General features: G+C 41.2%; 1 protein-coding gene and 1 pseudogene across 2 annotated transcripts in view; one reads left to right on the top strand and one right to left on the bottom strand.

Annotated features, from left to right (window-relative positions):
• Window positions 1-13,768, bottom strand: part of LOC125926144 (small nuclear ribonucleoprotein G-like) — a 51,312-nt pseudogene extending 37,544 nt beyond the window's left edge.
• The window catches only part of FAM222B (family with sequence similarity 222 member B), a 76,762-nt gene that overhangs the window by 30,103 nt on the left and 23,270 nt on the right, over window positions 1-23,389 (top strand). Inside the window, exon 1 of one of the 2 annotated variants that reach the window (XM_049636680.1) lies at window positions 957-1,215. The exons of the other annotated variant lie outside the window; for it this stretch is intronic. The gene's annotated coding sequence lies outside the window, so the exon portion shown is untranslated. Of the gene's footprint in view, window positions 1-956; window positions 1,216-23,389 lie in introns of those variants that run through there. 2 annotated transcript variants of the gene reach the window in all.

The raw sequence follows: 23,389 nt of genomic DNA, 5'->3' as shown, positions 1-23,389 counted from the left end.
CCTATTTTTCTTAAATGAGTCCCATGCACTGCTCCACCACTACACCTAAGAAAATATTCTACAGTCTTTGACATATTCCATCCCAGCTGTGTTATGCCCCTAACGTTGGCATTAGTGATTGAAGTGTTGATGCAGCCTGCCAGTTATGCAGCGACCTGGCGGTTGCTGAGAGTTTTTTCTGAGATTTGGCATATGGCTTGAACAAGACTTAGATACTTGTTGCCTGATTGTAATGAAACCTGCTAAAGGAATGGTTAGCTTGGATTTAATTGGTTGTAGATGTTTTATATCTGAACTGGATTCGAACCAACTGTGTGTTTTGGTGTGTGTGTGTGTGTTTGCAGATTATTTGATGTATTCCTTCTCCTACCCCCACCAACTTAGAGATAACTGCCTTCCCGATATGCCCCCTCCCCTCTTAATTTCTGCGTCACAGGAAGCAGGAGTTTCAGACAGGGTGGATTGATGTTTGCAGCTGATCTAATATGCAACCTAAATCTATCCACGGTGTGAAGTTGATTAGCCTGAGAAAAGAAGGGCGAGGCAGAGGCCCCAGGAGCATCTTTTTAGTGTCGGGTGTCATCTGGTGGCTATTGCTGTGGAAGTCTGAGGCACTCTGGGAGGTATTGCCTGGATAGGGGCACTCTAGCACCCAGGCAGAGAGTGGGCTGGGGAGCGATAGAAGGGGCACAGCATCACTTGGCCCAGCTGTGGTATGCTTGCCTCCCGGCTTTGGGGTGGTAGTCAGGAGAGATGGGGCAGCTCTAACAAAGAGGAGCCGCGCAGGGGCCGGGGCCGCGGGTAGCTGGCCTATCCCCGGCGGCTGACCTCCCAGTGGGCCTCCCCAGTTGGCTGCTTGGCGGGTCGCTCTCCTGGCTCCCTGGCTTGCCATTGGCTGTGCGGGCAGGAGGGGGTTTGCGGAGGGCCGGGATGGAGTTGAGGGGGCGGGGCTGGCTTCCGGCAGCAAAGGGTAGCAAGCGGCTGCCGGCTGGGGGAGGGGGTGTCGGCGCACCGCGGAGTGCTGTGCTCCGAGAGCCTGGCACTCGGAGCTGCCACCTCCCCCTCCCCCAGCCAAGACAGCTATAAGCCCCTTCTCATCCCTCCTGCCCGGGCGGGGCGAGGAGGGTTCAGCTGCCCCAGGCGGGCGGGGCGGAGCCTGGAGCCCCACCGAGCGAGCGCTGCGGAGCGATCCTCACCTCCCTTCAAGGGCTCAAGGTGTGTGTGCGTGTGCGTGTGTGTGCTTTTTCTAATGCAGCCCCGACTTCAGCCGACTTAACCTTGTGAGGAAAGGGGAAATGGAATGGGAAGTAAGAGCTCCACATCACATCAGTTTATTTTGATTTTCTGATTCTACCCTTCATTCTTCTTTCCCTCCCATCATCTCACCCCTGCAGCAGGGTAAGGAGATTCAGGACTCTTATCTTTTTTTACTGATACATCGATGTCGGTCTCTTATGAAGTAAAATGAACAGAAGAAAAGAGGAGCTCTTTCTTGCGTGGCATCTGATGCAGTAAACCGCAAAGAAAGAACGAAAGAGAAAGAAAGAAAGAAAAAAGAAAGAAAGAAAAAGAAAGAAAGAAAAGAAAGAAAGAAAAAAAGAAGGCTAGGAATGGGTTTTTGGTACTGTACTGCATCCATGTCCATTAAGGCTGTCTTCACCATTTTCCTACTTGGGACTGCCTTATTCAGCAAAAACAATCTGAAAAAGGAGATGCTAGTGGAAAGAGGGAGCAGCCCATGTCAAACGGTGGTTAAAGGAAATCCTAATAGTTGTTAGCGATTAACTCTGTTAAAGTCTTCTCCTGAGTATCTTGTCACCTGCTTTGTTTAGTACTCAGCCCTACTGGAGAAATCTATCAAACGAGCAAACTTACCTTACTGTTACTGAAACCTAAAAGTCTTGTCTGTTTCTCCATCAGTTTATTTCTTATATCCATATGTTCAGAGAGGTTAGTTTCTGTCATGAAAGACAGAACCAAACTTTACAAAAATCCAGGTGAATTTTGTTCAATTATTTTTTAAAGTTTCCTCCCTCCCAAACTTTATGAAATTGGGTGGCTGTAGCATTAACAATTTAAATTATATTTATTTCTTTTGAGTTCTTTTACTTCTACAATTTATAGATCTCTTCTTTCTGAAGGACACAGAGCTTATCTTCAGCCAAAATCAGGAGCCTCTTTATTAAGTTTTTAATTGAGTGGAAAGTTATCAATTGAAGATAGAAAACCCAAATTTTATGTGTTAGAAACAAATGGTGTGTGTGTGTGTGTCTGTCTGTCTTTCTGTGGTGAGTGGCAGTGTTCGTGATAAACTTGCTTAATCTAACTGGGCATTTTCACCAAAGGTGTTTGGGCCAGATTTATCTTGATGTTGCTTAGCAAAGAACTAGAATACCAGACGGGATGAATATCAATTTTTGGCAGCATTCTTTGCTAAATATTAATTGAAATGATTGAGAGATTCTTATAATCCAGGTTCAGTTTCCACAGATTGTTCTAACTGGAATTCAGTTTTGAAGACAGAATTGATATGCTGGAGCTGTCTTATAGTTTTAATTGGATCAGTGTTTTTTCTTTGCATTGACCTATTGGATCTCTAATAAGGGGCAGTTTGTGGTGAAAGCCAAGTATTATGAGGAAGAAGTGTAATAGGATAGGCAACCATCTTAGTTGTAGAAGCTTACTAGGGATTAGGAGTCTGTCTCTCTGTTTATCTGTCTGTCTGCCTGTCTGTCTATCTATGTGTCTACCTTTTACATTTCAAGTAGCCTTGCTATAGAATTATACAAAAAAGGGGCACCAAACTGGCTAAGTCAGTGAAGCATGCAACTCTTGATCTCGTGGTTGTAAGTTCGAGCCCCATGTTGGGTGTAGAGATTACTTAAAAAAAAAATCTTTAAAAAGAATTGTGCAAAAAAGTAGACTCATAGTAAACCTTTGTTGGATTTGGGTTGTCTTATTACTCATCTATCCCATACAACTCCATAATGTTTAAATTGAAAGGCCCCAGATGTTTTTAGTTTTTTTTTAACCTAACTTGTTACTGAGAATGAACTATTAAAAATCATCGAAGCTTTGACAGCTAGCTATTGTGTAAAACAACGTGCACTTTGATGTCTAAGCTAGCAAACTGAGGAAGTAACAAAAAAAATATTTGGAGGCTATATTAAAGCATGTATCACTTCATCTTGATTCTACGAAAAAATAAGTTGCCGGCCCATTTGGAATCCTAGGTGGTTTTTTGTCTACCCATGAGTAGACAGTTAATACAGCTTTGTAAAGTTATATTACACTTTGTTCACTTAATATTTTTATATATCTATTTTCTTGCCTGATTTGTGTAATCAATATTTTGCATGGTACAGTGATTTCCCCAGAGAATTTCCCCCAGGAGCAAAGGCTATGTATAGAACTAATCATAGGTGTATTTACACGGATCTCCAAATATCATTTAAAGGGGCTGGAACTCCTCAAATTTGGTCCTCTGCAAGGAAACCATTATATGAAGCCATGACTTCCCATAATCTCTTAGTTGAAGGGACATGGTGCTGCTGAAGTTAAAGTAGATGATTTAATTTTCTTTAGCAATCTGTTTTTATCCATCCTGATTATTTCTGTGAGTCACAGCTTAGGATGTGTTAAGAAAAAGGGCCCTGTGTTCTCTCTAAAGGGAGATTCAAGCCCAGTCCCCCATTCACATCAGAAGTATAAAATGATCCCCTTGAGAAGGTAAAGGAAAAGATTGGACCCTTGGCGTTGATTCTCATAATAATCAGCTTGAGTGTTGTACGGTTTGGAATTGGGAAAAGGTTGCTTGAGATGAGAAAATATTAGAAGCAAAAAGAGCTGGGAACGCTGTTATGTGAGAGACGTATTTAGAGACAATGAATGCATTCATATGGAGATGTGACTGGTGGTAGTTTTTAAGCTATTCAGCTTTGTCAGGTGTCTGAGACAATATTATGTGTGTTTTTAAACCCAACCCCCTCCCCCAGGGGTTGACTCTTGGAAGCTGAATCTTTTGAGGAAGTTGTTTGCTGTAAGTCTGAATACAGAGGGTAGAGGACTTGGTAGAGTCTGTTATCTGTTCAGATAAAGACGTGGAATCGATTGTTGGTGAGTTACTGAACTCTTCCTAATGAATGGTTGCTAGGCAAAATGCATCTCAATCAGTTTAATCCACAGTAGTTTACAGGTCTGCTCTCAGTGAGGGCCAGAGCTGCCTTTCTAATGATACTGCCCTTTAAGAATCCTGTTAGATTTGCATATATGTTGCTCCATGGCTCACCAGAAAAAAAGGGGGGGCGGGGGGAGGCTAGAATGACAAATGGATCTCACTTCATCCATCTAAGAGAATTAGCTTTTGGTAACATTGGGTCAGCATTGTCATTAACTTCTCTCCTGGATCAAGTGGTGGGTAGGGTTGCTCTTCAGTAGTAGGATACCATTTTGTTTGATTATCTTTGGTTTTGTAACTAGTTAGGCAGTGAACTAATAATACATTCATTTTGGAAACAGGCCAGTGATAACACTGCCCTTGGGCCTGGATGGATGGAAAATAGGACAGAGTAAACAATTGAGGGCATAAATAATGAATCTTCCAACTGAGCCCTGGGAGAGTGAAGGAGATTATCCTCAGAGCTGTTCAATCTGTCAGTGAAAGGGGAAAAGTCCACTGAATTAATTACCCTATGTTTGATACTGCACTTATTATGGGATTGTTAGAGCTATTCAAAACAGTTGCCTTTTATTTAGATATAAACTTTTAACCCATCTTTTTGTTGTTTTTTTTTAAACCACTCAAATTGCTCATCTTTTTAGAATCCAGGTCTTTGCTCCTTCCCCCAACTTTGTTCTATATATTAGCATTCTGTGAATACTGGACAGTCCTCCTTTTATTTAGTTGGATCTTAGAATTTTACTTAATGGGAGTTTTCATTATCTGTAAATACATATGGTGATAGAAGAAAATGGAGAAAGCCTGTGCATGGTTTTAAAGAAATTCTTTGGTACCTTTAGTACATATTATATTTTGAAATTAAACGTGGAGTTGTAGGGTGTAATTATATAACAACTCACAAAAGGTTAAGACCAGAGTTTCTTCAGCCCAAGAATCATTTCCAGCATTAACATAAATATTTTTACTTTTTAGATTAGTTTTCATTCAGTGAATTAAATAAGCAGTCTCTTAGTGGTCTCAGCATTTCTCTGAGGTAGAAAAAATAATGTCCTGAGAATGTCTAAATAACTTAGTGATTTGGTAGTAAAGCTAGACCCAGAGCGAAGGTCTCTGAATACTTTAATTTGTTTTTTTAAGTAACTCTGTGCCCAAGGTGGGGCTTGAATTTACTACCCTGAGATCAAGAATCACATGCTCTACTGACTGAGCCAGCCAGGTGCTCTGTATTTCTAATATATTTAATTATTTTCTCTAAGAACTCCTTTGAGGATCCTTATTTGAAATGACTTGAAATTTTCCTGTTTCTGCTGTGAGAGACTGTTTTTATTTCTCTAGTCATGAAGGGAATCCAAAGACCAAGATGCCACTATCAATCAAGAGAAGGAGGAAGGTTCAGGATGAGGTGGTAGAGGAAAAAAAGATAGAACCGTAAAGGAAAGGCCAAACTGAAGTTTTATTATATTTGGTGCTGATGGATCTGAGGGAGGGAGCATTGAGCTGATTAGATCAAATTCAGTCATCGGCTGAGTTGTTACATCTCAGCCTAGCTGAAAAGGGCAGAGGCGTCTTTACCAATACATGGGCAGAACTGTAGTTAAGGATTCATTCCTGATCCAAAGAACACAGTCAGTTCTTGATTATTCATGCAGAAGGGCAAGCAGACAAAGTACAGACAGGTAAAATCCAAAGATATTCCTAGCAATAGCTTTAGTAACTTCTTCTGCTTTTTAACTGGGATTTTCTAGTGGAACAAACTGAGTATTAGAGATTTGTTTTCTTTCTCTGGTCATTCAGGAGACCAGTAAGATACAAGCTTGGATTAAACTTTGTTTGTTTGTTTGTTTGTTTCTTTCTTTCTTTCTTTCTTTCTTTAAATATTGATTTATTTTTGAGAGACAGAGCACAAGCCAGGGTGGAGTGTAGAGAGAGGGAGACACACAATCCAAAGCAGGCTCCAGACTCTGAGCTGTCAGCACAGAGCCCAGTGCGGGGCTCGAACTTAGGAACTGTGAGATCATGACCTGAGCCAAAATTGGACGCTTAACCAACTGAGCCACCCAGGCACCCCTAGTTTTTTTTTTTAATGTTTATTTATTTTTAAGAGAGAGAGTGTGGGGGAGGAGGGGCAGAGAGAGAGTGGGGAACACAGAATTCAAAGCAGCCTCCAGGCTCTGAGCTGGCAGAGCCTGATGCAGGGCTCGAACTCATGACCTGTGAGATCATGACCTGAGCCAAAGTCAGATGCCTAATCAATGGAGCCATCCAGGAGCCCCCTGTTTATTTTTTAAGACTTTGGCCCTTGTCACCTAATTACACGGAGTCCTAGGGAGAATTGAGATCTTCCAAGTAGATCATAGATAAACTAGCTTTTGATACTAGCATGCTTTCTTTCTTGGCATCTTCTGGCCCCATGGTATTTGCCAGTCATTCATCATATGTGGTCAGGCCACAGATGGACAAGCCAAAGAAGTGTTATCAAAGTAAACCCCTCCTCTTAACACTGTGTATATACTCTAATGATGAGAACTGTTGGCCAAAATGAAATCCATTTAGAAGTCAGATATTAGGTTGTGATTAAAGAAGTACTATACATTATAAATTTCAAAGCTCAGGATTTCTTTTTTTTTTTTTTTTTTTAATAATTTTTTAAAATTTTTTTTTAACGTTTATTTATTTTTGAGACAGAGAGAGACAGAGCATGAACAGGGGAGGGGCAGAGAGAGAGGGAGACACAGAATCTGAAACAGGCTCCAGGCTCTGAGCTGTCAGCACAGAGCCCGACGCGGGGCTCGAACTCACGGACCGTGAGATCATGACCTGAGCCGAAGTCAGACGCTTAACCGACCAAGCCACCCAGGCGCCCCACTCAGGATTTCTTTAAGTGCTATTTGGTGGGAAAATGTTCTCTCTCTCTCTTTCTTTCTCTCTCGATCAACTGAATATTACAGCAGATTTAAAAAGCAAGGTTTCCATGACCAGTTGCTAATTCTTTGCACTCAGCAAAGTGGTTTTGAGGATCAGTTGCTGATCTGAATGAAAATAAGATTTTATGCCACTTGCAGAATTGAAGATTTAGACATCATCCCTGTTGCTTCAGAGGAGAAGCATAAGCGTTATTAGTCATAACTTAAATTTCTTCTTTCCTTCCAAAAGCTAAAGCATTTCTTCCATTGGCATTTCACTTATCACTTACTATGTAAAGGATAAAACTTAATCTATTTTGAAAGTTAAGAGGTATCAAGACTATGAGAAGTTAAAGGCAGCTCATCCCAGGTCACAGTATATCAGTGGAAAAGACACATTTCCTGGGTTCCTGAATGGGCCTTATGTATTACCTAACTGTTCAGCTGGGAGTGGTTGTACTATTGTGAAGACATTAATTTTGTAACTGTGAAGGTTCTGGTTTGCCTTTTGCTTATCTTATCCTCCCAGAAACTTTTTCATTCAACAGAAAGACCAGTCGATTAATGAAGAATCCCATATCTTGGTTTTAACCTGTCCTGCTAAGTGTTACTGTGCATTCACTAAAGTGCTTTACAAAGGATTTTAGTACTTAGGGTTCATTCAATCCCTGTGAGGTTATCGTGCAATTGGAGTGTGATAGTGTGCTAGAACATTTCTGCAGAGAGACAAGAGGAACCTTTCCTTTTAAGGAAACTCCTTTGGGGGCACCTGGGTGGCTCAGTCAGTTAAGCACCGGGCTTCTTGGTTTCCACTTGGGTCATGGTCTCACAGTTTATGATATCGAGCCCCATGCCGGGCTCTTGCTGATAGTGCAGAGCCTGCTTGGAATTCTCTCTCTCTCTCCCCCCCTCTCTCTCTAACCCCTCCCCAAAATAAATAAATAAACTGAAAAAAAATTAAAAAGAAAAAAAAAGTCCTTTGTTTCCATGGTCCATGGCAAAATTAAGTTGGAACAAGTTGCTTTTTCAGGAAGCTGTATTTTAATTTTTGCCTCTTCTCTAAGCTAAACAAATGTCCCAAATGAAATGTATCATTCTTATCATTCATAGTACATTTTCGGGAGATTGTTCCAAGTGCACTTTGAAGTGAGAGGCTGATGCCACTTAAGCCTGCACACCAATTCTGTAATTCTTTGAAATTGTTTCCACCAACTGCCTCCATCCACCTGTCTGTCCACATCTGCTCATCTCTGAGCTTTCCACAGCTACTTAAGAAAGAATATTGCTCAACCAGGGAAATGCTAGTCCTTAATCAAAGTCAGAGGTGTGTGTGTGTGTGTGTGCGCGCGCGCGCACGCACTGGTGCATGTCTGTGCAGACTTACATTATTTTGTTGCATTATTGCTTGAAGAATATTTCTGTATCACAGAAATAAGATTTTTTCTTCTAAACAAGTTGATGAATTGCTTTTTATTAAAAGTGCAAGTGTCAGGGTGCCTGGGTGGCTCAGTTGGTTAAGCGTCCAACTTCAGCTCAGGTCATGATCTCGTGGTTCACAAGTTCAAACCCTGTGTCAGGCTCTGTGCTGCCAGCTCAGACCCTGGAGCCTGCTTCAGATTCTGTGTCCCCCTCTATCTCTTTCCCTTGTCTGCTTGCTCTGTCTGTCTCTCTCTCTCAAAAATAAGTAAAAACATTTTTAAAAAGTGCAAGTGTCTAAGAGTTAAATTTGAAATGAGAGAGGGGAAAACTATATTGGTTGTAGTTTAATTGCTTAAAAAAATTCTGTTATGTAAGTAAAAGCTGTATTGCTGTCTTGCACAGAAACTAGCAGATAAACCATGGAGAGAACTACAGTTTCTCAGTGAGGACCACTCTATGCTATTTAGAATGGCTATCTCATCCAATACTCCTCATCTTCTTATTCTGCTTTATTTTCCTTTTCGTAGCATTTATCAACTTTTGAGAGTAACTAACCTATTTATTAAATTTGTCTGACCCTCCCACTCTATACCATGTAAAAATGGAAGCATGAGTTTTTGTCTGTTTTTTTCTTTGCTGAGTCCCTCACTCCTAGAACAATGTCTTGCTACATTGTAGGCTCTCAGTAAATATTGGTATGAATTACTTGGAGAGGCACTTTTAATAGATACCTGGGGATTAGAATTGGAGTCTATGGGAAGAGTTTATTGTCTTCCTGGAGCTAGTACAAAATTGGGGATCACATTACTTGACGAGTTTAAGGAGGGAAAGAATATATGAAAAAAAAAAAACCCTCAAGGAATTGGGGGTAATTAGCCAGGATTAGGGAAGTGACAGACTTTTTATAGTATGCAAATATGAAGGAACATTATATAAGATAGATGACCAGCTCTTATTCACCTAGAAGAGGACAAAGGAATAGGCTGGAGCTTCTGGGCAATGAATATAAGACATGCAGAATTTCCTGATTTTGAAATAGACCCTGGAACAAGTGACCAAAGAGGGATGGTTTGTCAGAATTGATTTTCAGCAGTGACACTGTTGGAGGCAGTGATGAGAATGGAAAGAGCACAGAGCTAGGGGTTGTAGTCTAGGCACTTATGAGCTTTTCCTACTTTATCTCTGAAAAATGGACTGAAGATCCCTGTGCAAACTATCTCATAGGGTATTTGGGAAAAGCAAGTGAGAGAATCCATGTGAAAGCACTTAGAAAATTACAGACCTTTCTACAAAATAAGCAGTCATAATGACTTTATAAAATAATCACCTTTGTAAGTGATTTAGAATCTTGGAATCTGGAAGTTGGTTTAATGGTCATCTATTCCAAATTCTGAGTTACTGAAAATAAATTATTTTCCATCATTCTTAAGGAATAGTCATTGCTTTTGCTTCAGCATTTCTATTAGTATGCCCACTATTGAATAAGCTCAAATTGTTATTTATGTTAGTCTAAAATTGCCTGTCTTCAGCCTTTATTAACCTGTGTTTGAGCTCAGATATAAATCTACTAGGGGCACCTGGCTGACTGAGTTGGTGGAGCATGTGACTCTTGATCTTGGGTTTGTGAGTTTGCACCCCACATTGGGTGTAGAGATTACCTAAAATTAAAAAAACCTGAAAGAAAGAAAGAAAAAGAAAGAAAGAAAGAAAGAAAGAAAGAAAGAAAAAGAAAAGAAAAGAAAAGAAAAAGAAAGAAATTTACTCCCTCCTTTGTATGACGGCTCTCTTACGGCACCCTTGCTTAAGATCATCATCTCTTGCCTTGAAATCACTATAGCCACTTTACTGATTTCTGCCATTTCTTGTTTGTCTTTCACATTTTCAGCAGATTTATTTAAAATAGACATCTGAGGGGCACCTGGGTGGCTCAGTTGGTTGAGCATCTGATTTTAGCTCAGGTCATGATCTCATGGTCTGTGGGGTCAAGCCCCGCATCAGGTTCTGTGCTGACAGCTCAGAGCCTGGAGCTGCTTCGGATTCTGTGTCTCCATCTCTCTCTGTCCACACCCCCCCCCCCCCGCACTCTGTTTCTCTCTCTCAAAAAAAATAAATACACATTAAAAAAATTTTTTTAGAACAGACATCTGATCATGTTACTCTCCTTGAAACATGGGACTCCAACCCAGCTTTATTCTTAATCTGTTGTTTTGTCCCTCTAGTATGAAATGTAAGGCTTTTCATAATTCGGCACATCAGGCTCAGTCTCCAGGTTTGGCACATACATCCAGCACCCACCTCTTCATACTATACCACTTGTGGTTTCCCAAACATACATTTAGTTAGGCTACTTTTCTTTATAAGTAGGCTTCACACCCAGCATGAAGCCCAATGTGGGGCTTGAACTCATGACCCTGAGATAAGGACCTGAGCTGAGATCAAGAATTAGATGCTTAACCTACTGAGTCACCCAGGAGCCCCTAGTTATGGTAGTTTTCTAGCATAGTTGTGCATGCCTTTCATTATGCTAGTTTTCTCTGCCTAGAGTGGCTTACCCTTCTCAATCTGGTAAATTCTTGCTCGGCTTTCAGTGACCCATATTATTGTTCTCCCTTCTTTCTCACTGTTCCTTGGAAGTATTTGTTTCATTATTTTGGTTTTCAAACAACTTTATCCACTTTTTTTTTTTCTTTTCAAAATATAATTGACACACAGCATTGTATTAGTTTAAGGTATACAACATAATTTGATATTTATATATACTGTGAAACATTCACTATACTAATCACATTTCTCATTTTTGTTTCCAAAAAATAGTACTGTCACAGTGCCTAGTGCATCACAGATGCTCAGAGAGCAAATGAATGAAGGATGTTCCTACTAAGTGTTCTCTTTTTCAGGTTAAGCTCTTTTTCCCTTTACTTAGCCATATTACAGTTTCTAGATCCTCTGTTTTTTTACATCTTGGCTGAGCTATTTCTAGGCTTTCCTCTATTTCCATCAGAAAGTGTATTTTAATGACTGCAGGAGTGAACTGAAACATCCTAAAATAACTTTTTTTTCAACCCCCTTCCCCCCCCCCCCCCCCATAACTTTTAACAAAAAATGTACCAAATGAGCTGGTTGTCCAGCTACTGCTTTGGGAAAGATTCTGAACGCATTAATTTCTAGCCACCTCCTTGCCAGAATAGAGCCCAAATAAAATAAGAAAAATAAGCAGAGAGGTGGCACCTGGCTGGCTCAGTCGGTAGAGTATGCAACTCTTGATCTCAGGGCTGTGAGTTGAAGTTCATGTTGGGTGTAGAGATTACTTAAAAATAAAAAAAGAGGCAGAGAAAAAGTAAGCAGAAGTGAGCATTGTGCACCTGCTTTTCTCTTTTACTTTTTTTTTAAGGTTTTTTTTTTTTGAGGGGGGGAGGGGAAGAGAGAGAGAGAGTGAGGGAGGGAGAGAAAGAATTCCAAGCTGTCAGCACAGAGCCCACATGGGGCTCAATCTCACAAACCACGAGATCATGACCTGAGCTGATATCAAGGGTCAGACGCTTAACTGACTGAGCCACCTAGGCGCCTCTCTTTTCCTTTCTGTCACCTTAGCAGTGTCATCCCACGTTATAAGTCACTGTTGATATAAAGACTACAATTTTCCCATTCTGTAAAACAATGGCTTCCTAAGATTCCACAATAACCTTAGGGGAGTGTTAGTCCCTTAGGCTGTAGACACAGTTGAAAAGCAGAGAGTGGTACTAAACTCCAGGGGAAAGGATGCAGCTCGTATCCAGAATTGAAGGCAGATGAGTCAGGCAGCAGGGATCTATCAACTCCAAAATCCATTCAGAAGTAATTTAATCTTTGCTGTTGAAGCAGATCAACAATGCCATTTGCCTGTATAAAAAATGAGATTACCCAGGATTCTCTTAGAAGATAAATTATTAGTGTAATAGTAGCTTCTGGCCTTGTATAATGTCTCTTCTTAGTACTACATGGTAGTGGCACAGGGCACATCTAGTGCATAATACAGTGTATAGAGATCAGGCCACAGTACCTTACTTAGGGTGTTTAGGGGAAATTTAACAATTCTCAGCAACCCTCAGCCTTAATGGACTTGGCTATTGTTAAAATTCATCTTTATCAAAGGAAGCACTGGTTAATGATTTTTCTCCTGGCTCAACATGCTGGGCATTAGCTGGAATTGCTGAGTGATTTGCACTGGGGAAACCATGAGAGCAATTTCTTGTTTGTCCACAAATTATCATTAGCAGTTTCATTTGCAGATTGAAGAAGCAGGAGGAGTGGGCTGTTTGCCAGTTGCAGCTTCCCTCCGATTAGGGCGTTAGTTCAATTATGTCCAATTAACTTTTATTGCAGATAGTGGTGATAATTACTTGCAAGTCAGTTTTTTGGTTGCAGTTATCCCAAGGCTGAAGTATGAACTTGATGGATTTTAATAACCAGAATGACACATTTTACTCCCTTCCTCCACTGTAGTTATTTCTTTTTACAGACCTCTTTTAGACAGGAGATCAAAGCATTGTAAAAATTCATCTCACAATTAAAACATATTGTCCTCCTTTTGAAGAGCTGTGTAGGATCATATTTTAAAAGAAGCTATCAGGAGCAGCCTTAATGGCTTTTTATATTCTGAGATCAGACCCTTGAGTTCATTGCTCCTTATCATAAGAGAATAGAGTGAGATGGAACTAAATGTCATTCACAGCAATTTGTGCTTATTGTAAGATTATAGTAATTGGCAAGGTGAAGTTTAGTCTTCTGCTTGCCTATGAAATTCTCTTCGAAATGCAGAAGTAAACTTTTGTTTGGGGCGCTTTTAAAATCAGTGGGACACTGAGGATACGTTTCGTTAGTGCTATAGGAATTTTAGTATGTTTTAAAAAAAAAATTTGGGCTATTACAAAGGTTTATTCAACAAAATAGTTCAGTGTGAAAATGCACATGATCTTATTTTTATATTATAGTAAAGCAGGTGCTATGGAGAGGGGACATGTAGAAGCAGTTGGTTTCTTCCGGTGAACACTCCCATTGTTTATACTCGTTCCAAGCTTCTAACATGATGGTACTATTTCCTCATATTACCACCTTCCAATATTATTCTGTTGCTCATTATTTGCCATCTCCACACATTCATTCATCACAAGATTCATAAAATGATTGAACTCTTACAATATTCCTTGGACATGTCTGCCACCATTTAATTTTGATGATAATTTCTTGTCCATAAATTTTTTAACTTGGAAGGGTGAGCTTTGCTCATGGTGTCTACCTGGAGAGCTCAAAGATGCCTCTCTAAAATATTTTTTTTTATTGTAGTTGTTATTTTATTTTTATTTATTTAAAAAAAATTTTTTTTAACGTTTATTTATTTTTGAGACAGAGAGAGACAGAGCATGAACAGGGGAGGGTCAGAGAGAGGGAGACACAGAATCCGAAACAGGCTCCAGGCTCCGAGCTGTCAGCACAGAGCCTGACTCGGGGCTCGAACTCACGGACCGCGAGATCATGACCCGAGCCGAAGTCGGACGCTCAACCGACTGAGCCACCCAGGCACCCCTGTAGTTGTTATTTTAATAGGAAGTTGCATACATAATATCTTTGGAAACATCCTTGCTAGGTAAAAAAAGGGATAAAAGGAATAGTTTGTCTTTCTCTGAAGATGACAAACTCCCTTTGCTATTTTCCTTCAGACTTTCCCTTCAATGTTGTTTGATGGTAACCCTGAAAGTAAATGGTCTTATAAGTAAAAGCTGATCTTCTTGACATGCGAAAGACTAAAGTCAGTTCCAAGCTGGGGCTATTCCTAGATCTTCAGGTAACTTACTGTTTTTTTCATTTCAGATGTCCTTGCTCACCTTAGTGTCTTTGTTACTAGGCTCTCTTCGCAAGGGCTCGTCAGTCTCCTTAGATACTTTATGGATGTGGCTGCATAAAAGTTTTGTTGAGAATAAGTGGCCAAGGAGTGTGGCAATGCATTTTAAGAATCTGTTTTTCTTAGTGTTTGTGTGAAATAAGGGAAGAAAGTTCATGGCTCCTTGGAGAAGAGCTGTAATACAGTTGTTTCTCCTCCAAAGCTTCCCTGATCACACTAAAAAGGAAAGAAGAGGAAAGGGTGAGGGATAAACATCATCCTTGCACTACTTCAAAGCTCTTCATTGATTGTTACCGAAAACCTTTGCTGTAGAATAACCCAAGACTGCCTGCCAGCTGCTGTTGGTGTGAAAGTGGAGAAGCTGGTTGTAGTGGGTAGTTTTCAGGAAGTCTGGAGATAAAGTTTATGATGTCATTTGAAACTTTTTGTATGGTCGGAGGAAAGAATGTCATAACTCTGTTATACTCTGGAAGGTATAACAAGGATTTCCCTTAGAGCATAGAGGTTTGCAGGCAGTATTGATGAGGTTCAGGATGTGTGCTTAGAAAGAAAGGGCTTGCTTGCAAAACTCTTACTGAAACATGAACTTGATGGAAATGTTAGTGAATGTCAGGCCTGAAAATGGAGGGTTATTAATAGCACCTTGTTCAGGAGACATTTCTTTTGGAACCTTTCCAGAAGTGAAATTCTCCTTTTTTGTTTGTTTTTTACATTTTATTTATTTTTGGGAGACTGAGAGCACGAGGGGCTGGGGAGGGGCAGAGAGAGAGGGAGACACAGAATCAGAAGCAGGATCCAGGCTCTGAGCTTTTGGCACAGAGCCTGAGGTAGGGCTCAAACCCACAAACTTCGAGATCACGACCTGAGCTGAAGTCGGATGCTTAATTGACTGAGCCACCCAGGCGCCCCTGAAATTCTCCGTCTTTAGGTTAAGAGGGTTGCATTGAATGCCACACAGTGGAAGCATTGCCAGAACAGAGTGGAGGTTGGGGGATAATTTGAAATATAGGCACTGGAGAAGATGTTATTCAGGTAAGTGTTGAAAAGAAATTGGAAGTTGATGAGGCAGAAAGATACAGGAAACCTATTCCAGATGGCAAGAACCCCAAATGTCAGCACTCACCAGTGTAGAGCTAAGTTACCTGCGTTAAGATGAAATGAGAATAGTTACCAAGAGACCACTTTCTCCCAACTCTTCTTTATGATCTCCAGCCCCCACACCCTTTCTAGACTTCAACACTATCTTTTTTGTTTATTTTATTTTATTGTAAACTTCATTTGTTTTGAGAGAGAGAGCAAGCAAGAGAGGGGCAGAGAGAAAGGGAGAGATCAAGCCCTGCATCACGCTCCACACATGACCTGAGCCGAAATCAAGAGTTGGACACTTAACTAAGCCACCCACCTAGGCACCCCTGTTTTGTTGATTTTTTTCTTACAAATTTTTTTTTAAATGTTTTATTTATTTTTGAGAGAGAAGAGATAGAGTGTGAATGGGGGTGGGGCAGAGAACAAGGGAGACACAGGATGTGAGACAGGCTCCAGGCTCTGAGCTGTCAGCACAGAACCTAATGCGGGGCTTGAACCCGTGAACCAATCATGACTTGAGCCAAAGTCGCACGCTTAACCAACCGACTGAGCCCCCCAGGCGCCCCTGTTTTTTGTTTTGTTTTGTTTTGTTTTCTTTTAAGTAAGCTCCTCTGTGCCTTGCATGGAGCCAAACGCAGGGACTGAACTCACAACCCTGAGATCATGACCTGAACTGAGATCAAGATTTGGACGCTTAACTGCCTGAGCCACCCAGGCACCCCATATTTTTTGTTTTGTTTTTTTAAATAAAATGTGTAGAAACAATCTTAGATTTACAGAAAAGTTGATAGTACAAAGAATATTTTTTTTCCTTGGATCATTTGACCTGATTGCTTCATCATATCAGAATACTTTAGTCTTTATCTCAACAACAAACAAGGACACTCTCCATCCAGCATTACCACAATAAAACCATCAAAATCACTAACATTGATACATTATTGTCATTCTCAGACCCCTCTCAGATGTTGCTATTTGTTGTTGTTGTTTTTTTGTTTGTTTTGTTTTTTAACGTTTATTTATTTTTGAGACAGAGAGAGACAGCATGAACGGGGGAGGGTCAGAGAGAGGGAGACACAGAATCTGAAACAGGCTCCAGGCTCTGAGCTGTCAGCATAGAGCTCGACACGGGGCTCGAACTCATGGACCGCGAGATCATGACCTGAGCTGAAGTCGGCCGCTTAACTGACTGAGCCACCCAGGCGCCCCGTTTTGTTTTGTTTTAAAGTTTGTTTTTGAGCGAGAGAGAGAGAGAGAGAGAGAGAGAGTTTGTGGTGATATGTGCATGAGCAGGGGAGGGGCAGAGAGACAGGGAGGGGGGGAGGAGAGAGAGAGAGAGAGAGAGAGAGAGAAAGAGAGAAAGAGAGAAAGAGAGAAAGAGAGAAAGAGAAAGAGAAAGAAAGAATATCCCAAGCAGGCTCCACACGGTCCGTGTAGAACCAGACCAAAGGCTGGAATCCACCAACTGCGAGATCATGACTCAAGAGTTGATTGGGGGCATCTGGGTAGCTCAGTCGGTTGAGCATCCAACTTCAGCTCAGGTCATGATCTCACAGCTCATGAGTTCAAGCCCCATGTCGGGCTCTGTACTGACAGCTAAGGGTCTGGAGACTGCTTCAGATTCTGTCTCTTGCTCTCTGCCCCTCCCCCACTCATGCTCAGTCTCTCTCAAAAATAAATAAAACATCAAAAAAAAAAAAAAAAACAAAGTTGGTTGCTTCACTAACTGAACCATCAAGCCACCCCAGATGTTGTTTGTATGAGTAATGTGTTTCATTTCAGTAAGGACCCAGTTCAGAATCACATGTTGCATTTTTTTTTAATGTTTATTTTTGAGAGAGAGCACGAATGGGGGAGGAGCAGAGAGAGAGGGGGACAGAGGATCTGAAGCAGGCTCTGTGCTGACATCAGTGAGCCCCATGTGGGACTTGAGCTCATAAATCGTGAGGTCATGACCTGAGCCAAGGTCAGACGCTCAATCAACTGAGCCACCTAGGCGCCCCACACATTGCATTTTTTAATTTATTTTACTTTTTTTTTCTTTTTAAGTAAACTCTGCTCCCAACTTGGAGCTCGAATTCGTAACCCTGAAATCAAGAGTCACCTGCTCTACTAACTGAGGCCAGCCAAGTGCCCCACACATTGCATTTATTTGTTGTATATTCTTGGTCTCCTTCAGTCTGGAACAGTTCTTCAGGCCTTTGACTTTCATGACTTTAATACTTCTGACAGTTAATTTGTAGAAAGTCCCTAAATTTAGGGTTGCCTGGTGTTTCTTCATGTTTAATTTAGGTTATATATCTTCAGCAGGAATATTACGAGTAATGCATAATTTAATTGCATAATTTCAAGAAGTGCAGAATTTTTATGTGTCCTATTACTGGTAATGTTCAATCACTTGATTAAGGTGGTGCCTGCTAGGCATTTCTAGTGTAAAGTTACTCTTTTTCCCTTTGTAATTAGTAAGTATTTTGGAAGGAGATACTTTGAATCTCTGCAAGTATCCTGTTTCTCTCCACCCTTTCAATTTATTACTTTATATATTTACATTAGTATGGACTCATGATTTTCTTTTTTTTTTAACTTTTTAAAAAATCTTTTATTTATTTTTGAGAGAGGGAGACAGAGAGAGAGAGAGAGAGAGAGAGAGAGAGAGAGAGAGAGAGATCATGAGCGGGGGAGGGGCAGAGAGAGAGGGAGACACAGAATCTGAAGCAGGCTCCAGGCTCTGTCTTAGCTGTCAGCACAGAGCCCAATATGGGACTTGAACTCACAAATGGTGAAATCATGACCTGAGCCAAAGTCTGCCACTCAACCAACTGAGCCACCAAGGGTAATTTGAGTATAGTTGATGTACAATGTTATATTAGTTTTCAGGTTATAAGAATAGTTATTCAGGGGCCACCTGGGTGGCTCAGTCGGTTGAGCTTCTGACTTTGGCTCAGGTCATGATCTCATGCTCTGTGAGTTTGAGCCCTGCGTCAGGGGAGCCTGCTTCGGATTCTGTGTCTCCCTCTCTCTCTGACCCTCCCCCGTTCATGCTCTGTCTCTCTCTCAAAAATAAACATCAAAAACTTTTGAAAAGAAAAAAAGAATAGTTATTCAACTTCTTGATACATTATGGATTTTCTATTTTATTCAATAGAATATAATCTTTTATCATTATTTGTTTGATGTTCAAATTATCCCAGAATTTGTCAGTATATCAGGAAAAAATTATACGTTTAATCCTAAAGATTATCAAATGATTTGCTGTCCTTTTATTTCATAAATAATTTTTTTAATGTTTATTTTTGGGAGATAGAGAAACAGAGTGGGGGAGGGGCAGAAAGAGAAGGAGACACAGAATCCAAAACAGTCTCCTGAGCCTGTCAGCACAGAGCCCGACGTGGGACTCAAACCCACGAAGCGCGGGATCATGACCTGGGCCGAAGTCAGACACTTAACTGAGCCACCCAGGTGCCCCACTGTCCTTTTATTTCAAAAGATTGGCTGATACTCCCCAAACTAACATCTTATGAACAGTGGTAGAAAACAAGAGTTCATAATTCTTCTATTGCTAGGACATGCTTCCTTCACTCATGTACCTATTCATTGTTCTTTTTGGTTTCTACTGTGTAAACTTCTCTTTCAGAGGTTTCCCTCACCAGTTGAATATCCTAAAGCTTCTGTGTTCTTTGACATGTCACCGTTAGTCTTTGAGCACTTCCTTCTTTTCCTGCACAGTGAGATCTTCCAGAGTCATTTCTGTGCCTCAGCCATTTCTCCAAAGAGCCTCTGTTCCTGTTAGTAGAGAGATTTGGAAATCAGGTATCTAGAAATCAGGATCTGATTTGACCGTATTGGGGCTCATTGCTGTTAGATGGTGGAGTAGTCACTGCATCCCTCTGGGGATGCTCTCACACCATAGTGGGCCCCCCACCACTTTATGGCTGTCATCCTTACTCTGTTTGGGTACCTTCTATTTCCAATCTAGTTAAAGTGATTTAACAGAGGGAAAAGGGTGAAGGTTGGTGAGGACATTCAGTTGGTGAGGGAGGCCATGGAGAGAATTTACAGAGGAGAAATTAGGAGAGTGAATGGGTACACTGAGTGAAGGAAGCAGTGTACCAGGAATAGAAGAGTTGGGTACTTTTGTTTTCTGCTCCTGTCATAGATGTTAATTTGGGTAGTGTTAGTCATATTTCTTTGAGGTATCTTTGAGATAAAGGAAAGCACATCATTTGGACATCTGTAGGATAAAACATCTACAATTTTTTCCCTGATTTATTCAATGCTAAAGTAATCTTGAGTTAAATTGCTTTGTTTGGGTGGGGCTTAATATGGTATAAGACACATATTTGACCAGTTAGAACCAGCCACACACTGATTAAAAAAACAAACAAACAAAAACAGTGCTGAGTGATTATGGAATTTTTCACAGCTACAGAAAGGAGCAAAAGAATTCTGCTGATCAGTGTATGAGTTGTGTACTTTGAATCTTTGAGATGTTTAAAGGACTACTTTGTTTTTATTTTGTTTTACAAGGCAGTTCCTGGAATAAGGAAGCCTCTTAAACCTAAGTTCAGAATTTTATTTCAGTGGGCGTTTAGCTGTAAAATACTCTTCCAGCAGGGACTCTCTGTTCTCTCTCTTTTATTTTTTTTTAACGCTTATTTATTTGAGAGAGAGAGAGAGAGAGCCAGTGCAAGCCAGGGAGGGGCAGAGAGAGAGGGAGACACAGAATCTGAAGCAGGCCCCAGGCTCTGAGCTGTCAGCACAGAGCCCAATGTGGGGCTCGAACCCACGAACCGTGAGATCATGACCTGAGTCGAACTCAGACACATAACCGACTGAGCCACCCAGGCTCCCTGTCTCTATTCTCTCATCTTCCTGTGGATTGAACCAGTATGCCACATCATTAGCTAGTTGCAGTGGTTTGTAGGATGTAGAAGGAGGAGGTGCTCCTGTTCAGTAGGCTTTCAGTTCCTGGGTGCTTTCGAGACTTAGCAGTCTCTACTACTTTCATAGACCCTTTAGCTTCAGAAACCTGGTAATTCCTTGGGTATGTGGAGTGTGAGCCAGAAAGCTTCAGGTTATAGTGAATCTCAATGAAACAGCAAGGTAAGATCTTTCGATTTTTACTAAGGCTACAGAAGCCCTCACCCAAAATTGTTACACATCAGGATTCCTCATGGTCCTCTACTCCTGTCCTCTACTCCCACTAGCAGAGAAGAAGGGAGGGCCTAAATGAACAGAATGTATTAAGATAGCAATTATGCTTCGTTTCTCCTCTTACCTTAAAATCTGCCTACTGTCAAACTAACCCTGGATGGCAATATGTTAACTATAAGTAAAACTTTGTTCCCTGTCAGCACTGAATCTGTTAGCCTTTCTGAAACTTCACTAGATATGTAAGGCACATAAACTCAAGGTATTGTGTACAGAGAACAAGTTCTGAGAAAGTAGCAGACGAAATGAATATATAGTGGATATAGTAGATGCGTGGCATTGAAAGGTAGGAGTCCAGCTTCCCACCCCCCAGCCCTGCCCAAATTTAAAACACCTGAGAAAGCAGAGGGGTATTTCCTGTCAGAGACCTGGGTGGAGTCTATGATGCCCAGCTTCCAAATGCTGTCATGGCAGTGTCCAAATGGAAGCTGACTTTGAAAAGGTATGAGTTGAAGTAGGTTCAGAGTTCGAGTGTACTTCTAACATTCAGGGAACAGCATTAGGGTGGGAGGGACAGAGTTTTCTGTGCCAGGATTGTTTGAGAATGAGAGAGAACGTTATTTAATCGTTACTTGTATTATTCTTGGATATAGTTTCCTCAGTGTAAATTCATACTTTTCCCTGAAAAAAAAAAAAAATCTGACAAGTTGAACATAAAGTCTTTCTTGCCTTTATGCCCAGCTCATTCTTACCTTGGTTATAGTTGCTGGCTTTATAGTTCACCTTGAAAGGATTTTTCACTAAGAAATGATTGCTAAGTGTTAGGCTAGCCAACGTATACTAGAGTTCTAGTGAAGTGCTGATCTGGGACAGGCAATTCCCCAAATCCATAGGAAAGTCAATAATGACATTCACACTTAAGCAAAACCGTGGCTTAGAATTATATGTTTTTGTTGTATATGATAGTGTAAGAAGAGGGATATGATAGGTGGTCAGTAAATACTGACATGAGAGGCAGCTATGGCATAGTGCCATGTTTTTCAAACATTTTTGTCTGTGTTCACAATAGGGATTGCACTCCCAATAAATATACACATATAATTGAAACGAGAATCATGAAACAATAAGCATTTTTGACTGTGAATTTTTTAATTAAAAAAAAATTTTTTTTGTTAATGTTTATTTTTGAGAGAGAGAGTGTGCACAAGGTGGGAGGGGTGGGGAGACACACAGAATGTGAAGCAGGCTCCAGGCTCTGAGCTGTCAGCACAGAGCCCGATGCAGGGCTTGAACCTACAAACCGTGAGATCATGACCTGAGCTGTAGTCAGATGCTTAACCGACTGAGCCACCCACGTGCCCCTAATTCATTGTTTTTAAAAAAAAAAAAAAAAGACTGGTCACAGGGATGACTGGGTGGCTCAGTGGGTTAAGCATCCGACTACGGCTCAGGTCATGATCTCATGGTTTGCGGGTTCAAACCCTGCATTGGGCTCTCTGCTGTCAGCATGGAGCCCACTTCGGATTCTCTGTCCCCCCCCCCCCCCCCCCCCCCCCCCCACTGCTTCTCTGCCCCTCCCCTGCTCTCTCTCTCTGAAAAATAAATATAAAAATAAACATTTTTTAAAAATTGGGGGGCTTCTGAGGTTCAGTCGGTTAAGTGTCTGACTTCAGCTCAGGTTATGATCTCACAATTTGTGAGTTGGAGCTCTGCCTCAGGCTGTGTGCTGCCAGCTTAGAGCCTGGAGCGTGCTTTGGATTCTGTGTCACCCTCTCTCTGCCCCTCCCCTGCAAGTGCTCTCTCTTTCTCAAAAATAAATAAACCTTTTTTTTTTTTTTTAATTGGGAGGCTATGGGGCCCCTGGGTGACTCAGTTGGTTAAGTGTCTGACTTCAGCTCAGGTCATGATCTCATGCTTCATGAGTTCGAGCCCCATGTAGGGCTCTGTGCTGACAGCTCAGAGCCTGGAGTCTGCTTTACATTCTGTGTCTCCCTTTCTCCTTGCCCCTCCCCCACTCGTTTGAGTACATGTGTGCACGCTCTCTCTCTTTCTCTCAGAAATGAATAAACATTAAAGAAATTTTTCTTTAAATTGGGAAGCTCATGCTAACTTCATTAGATGAATATCCCATAATTTATGTAGCTATTTCCTTTTAGACATTTAAAATTTTTTTTTCAAAGTTTATTTGACAAACAGAGCGAGTGGGGGAGATGCAGAGAGAGAGGGACAGAGAATCCGCACTACGGGCACAGAGCCCTATGCAGGGCTCAATCCCACAAACCATGAGATCATAACCTGAGCTGAATCAAGAGTCAGAAGCCTAACCAACTGAGCCACCGGGCACTCCTACTTTTAGACATTTAGATTTGTTTCCAGTTTTTACTGGAACACTAGAGTGAAGAGAATCGTATGTAAATTTTTGTTTGCATCTCTGACTGTTCCTTAGGTTAGCTTTTATTTTTATTTTTGTCTCGTTTTTGTTTTTAAGCAGGCTCCATGCCCAACATGGGGCATGAACTCAAGACCCCAAGATTGAGTCACATGCTTTACTGACTGAGCCAGATGCCCCAGTTCCTTAAGTTAGATTTTAGAAGTATGGTTACTGTATCAAAGAATATGAATATTTTGGGCCGCCTGGGTGGCTCAGTCGGTTGGGCATCCAACTTCGGCTCAGGTCATGATCTCGCGGTCCGTGAGTTCGAGCCCCGCATCGGGCTCTGGGCTGACAGCTCAGAGCCTGGAGCCTGTTTCGGATTCTGAGTCTCCCTCTCT

Source organism: Panthera uncia, chromosome E1, assembly GCF_023721935.1.
Source record: "Panthera uncia isolate 11264 chromosome E1, Puncia_PCG_1.0, whole genome shotgun sequence".
Taxonomy (NCBI): Eukaryota; Metazoa; Chordata; class Mammalia; order Carnivora; family Felidae; genus Panthera; species Panthera uncia.
This window is presented reverse-complemented; position numbering and strand designations above follow the sequence as displayed.